Consider the following 3,736-nt stretch of genomic DNA (forward strand, 5'->3'; position numbering starts at 1 on the left):
TGTAGTAAAAACCTGAGAAATCCGTCCGTTTTCGTCATTTGTTATCGAATCGACTTAAAGCCAGATCGTCACATTGGCCCCTCCTCTCTCTGAAACGGTTACATTTATCGTCTGCAAAGTTATATCGCGTGCTGCAGTATATGGAACCCCTAAAAGCACCATAGTAGAACACAGAAGAAGCTTCTAAGTTGAAGTAATAGCGAGTAAGAAGTATTTCAATTCAAATTTAGTTGTCGATTATTCACTTTTTAGCCGGCTTTGGTGGCTTGGACATGACCTAGGACCTTAAGATTTTGCATGAAAGGAGGACTAGCAGCCGCGTCTCACGGGAGAATGTGAAAAGTGTTCATATGTAGTAAAAACCTGAGAAATCCGTCCGTTTTCGTCATTTGTTATCGAATCGACTTAAAGCCAGATCGTCACATTGGCCTCTCTTCTCTCTGAAACGGTTACATTTATCGTCTGCAAAGCTATGTCGCGTGCTGCGGTATGCGGAAACACTAAAAGCACCATAGTAGAACACAGAAGAAGCTTCTATGTTGAAGTAATAGCCAGTAAGAAGTAGTACAATTAAAGTTTTAGTTGTCGATTATTCACTTTTTAGCCGGCTTTTTTGGCTTTTACATGACCTAGGACCTTAAGATTTTGCATGAAAGGAGGTCTAGCAGCCGCGTTGCACGGGAGAATGTGAAAAGTGTTCATATGTAGTAAAAACCTGAGAAATCCGTCCGTTTTCGTCATTTGTTATCGAATCGACTTAAAGCCAGATCGTCACATTGGCCGCTCTTCTCTCTGAAACGGTTACATTTATCGTCTACAAAGCTATGTCGCGTGCTGCGTTATGTGGAAACACTAAAAGCACCATAGTAGAACACTGAAGAAGCTTCTATGTTGAAGTAATAGCCAGTAAGAAGTAGTACAATTGCAGTTTTATTTGTCGATTATTCACTTTTTAGCCGGCTTTGGTGGCTTGGACATGAGGTGGAACCATAAAATTTTGCATGAAAGGAAGACTAGCAGCCACGTTGCAGCGGAGAATGTGAAAAGTGTTCATATGTAGTAAAAACCTGAGAGATCCATCGTTTTCGTCATTTGTTATCAAATCGTCTTAAAGCCAGATCGTCACATTGGCTGCTTTTCTCGCTGAGACGGTTACATTTATCGTCTGCAAATCTATGTCGCCTGCTGCGGTATGCGGAGACACTAAAAGCACCATAGTAGAACACTGAAGAAGCTTCTAAGTTGAAGCAATAGCCAGTAAGAAGTAGTACAATTCAAGTTTTAGTTGTCGATTATTCACTTTTTAGCCGGCTTTGGTGGCTTGGACATGACCTAGGACCATAAGATTTTGCATGAAAGGAGGACTAACAGCCGCGTTGCACGGGAGAATGTGAAAAGTGTTCATATGTAGTAAAAACCTGAGAAATCCGTCCGTTTTCGTCACCTCTTATCGAATCGACTTTAAGCCAGATCGTCACATTGGCCGCTTTTCTCTCTGAGACGGTTACATTTATCGTCTGCAAAGCTATGTCGCGTGCTGCGGTATGCGGAGACACTAAAAGCACCATAGTAGAACACTGAAGAAGCTTCTAAGTTGAAGTAATAGCCAGTAAGAAGTAGTACAATTCAAGTATTACTTGTCGATTACTCACTTTTTAGCCGGCTTTGGTGGCTTGGACATGACCTAGGACCTTAAGATTTTGTATGAAAGGAGGTCTAGCAGCCGCGTAGCACGGGAGAATGTGAAAAGTGTTCATATGTAGTAAAAACCTGAGAAATCCGTCCGTTTTCGTCATTTGTTATCGAATCGACTTAAAGCCAGATCGTCACATTGGCCGCTTTTCTCTCTGAGACTGTTACATATATGGTCTGCAAAGCTATGTCACGTGCTGCGGTCTGCGGAGACACTAAAAGCACCATAGGAGAACACAGAAGAAGCTTCTATGTTGAAGTAATAGATAGTAAGAAGTAGTACAATTGAAGTTTTAGTTGTCGATTATTCACTTTTTAGCCGACTTTGGTGGCTTGGATATGAGGTGGAACCATAAGATTTTGCATGAAAGGAAGACTAGCAGCCACATTGCACGGGAGAATGTGAAAAGTGGTCATATGTAGTAAAAACCTGAAAAATGCGTCCGTTTTCGTCATTTGTTATCGAATCGACTTAAAGACAGATCGTCACATTGGCTGCTTTTCTCTCTGAGACTGTTACATTTATCGTCTGCAAAGCTATGTCGCGTGCTGCGGTCTGCGGAGACACTAAAAGCACCATAGGAGAACACAGAAGAAGCTTCTAAGTTGAAGTAATAGCCAGTAAGAAGTAGTAAAATTTAAGTTTTAGTTGACGATTATTCACATTTTAGCCGGCTTTGGTGGCTTGGACATGACCTAGGACCATAAGATTTTGCATGAAAGGAGGACTAGTTGCCGCGTTGCATAGGAGAAAGTGAAAAGAGTTCATATGTAGTAAAAACCTGAGAAATCCGTCCGTTTTCGTCATTTGTTATCGAATCGACTTAAAGCCAGATCGTCACATTGGCCCCTCTTCTCCCTGAAACGGTTACATTTATCGTCTGCAAAGCTATATCGCGTGCTGCAGTATATGGAACCCCTAAAAGCACCATAGTAGAACACAGAAGAAGCTTCTAAGTTGAAGGAATAGCGAGTAAGAAGTATTACAATTCAAATTTAGTTGTCGATTATTCACTTTTTAGCCGGCTTTGGTGGCTTGGACATGACCTAGGACCTTACGATTTTGCATGAAAGGAGGACTAGCAGCCGCGTCTCACGGGAGAATGTGAAAAGTGTTCATATGTAGTAAAAACCTGAGAAATCCGTCCGTTTTCGTCATTTGTTATCGAATCGACTTAAAGCCAGATCGTCACATTGGCCCCTCTTCTCTCTGAAACGGTTACATTTATCGTCTGCAAAGCTATGTCGCGTGCTGCGGTATGCGGAAACACTAAAAGCACCATAGTAGAACACAGAAGAAGCTTCTATGTTGAAGTAATAGCCAGTAAGAAGTAGTACAATTAAAGTTTTAGTTGTCGATTATTCACTTTTTAGCCGGCTTTTTTGGCTTTTACATGACCTAGGACCTTAAGATTTTGCATGAAAGGAGGTCTAGCAGCCGCGTTGCACGGGAGAATGTGAAAAGTGTTCATATGTAGTAAAAACCTGAGAAATCCGTCCGTTTTCGTCATTTGTTATAGAATCGACTTAAAGCCAGATCGTCACATTGGCCGCTCTTCTCTCTGAAACGGTTACATTTATCGTCTACAAAGCTATGTCGCGTGCTGCGTTATGTGGAAACACTAAAAGCACCATAGTAGAACACTGAAGAAGCTTCTATGTTGAAGTAATAGCCAGTAAGAAGTAGTACAATTGAAGTTTTAGTTGTCGATTATTCACTTTTTAGCCGGCTTTGGTGGCTTGGACATGAGGTGGAACCAAAAAATTTTGCATGAAAGGAAGACTAGCAGCCACGTTGCAGCGGAGAATGTGAAAAGTGTTCATATGTAGTAAAAACCTGCGAGATCCATCGTTTTCGTCATTTGTTATCAAATCGTCTTAAAGCCAGATCGTCACATTGGCTGCTTTTCTCGCTGAGACGGTTACATTTATCGTCTGCAAATCTATGTCGCCTGCTGCGGTATGCGGAGACACTAAAAGCACCATAGTAGAACACTGAAGAAGCTTCTAAGTTGAAGCAATAGCCAGTAAGAAGTAGTACAAT

This window comes from Schistocerca gregaria, unplaced genomic scaffold, assembly GCF_023897955.1.
Source record: "Schistocerca gregaria isolate iqSchGreg1 unplaced genomic scaffold, iqSchGreg1.2 ptg000292l, whole genome shotgun sequence".
NCBI classification, from domain to species: domain Eukaryota; kingdom Metazoa; phylum Arthropoda; class Insecta; order Orthoptera; family Acrididae; genus Schistocerca; species Schistocerca gregaria.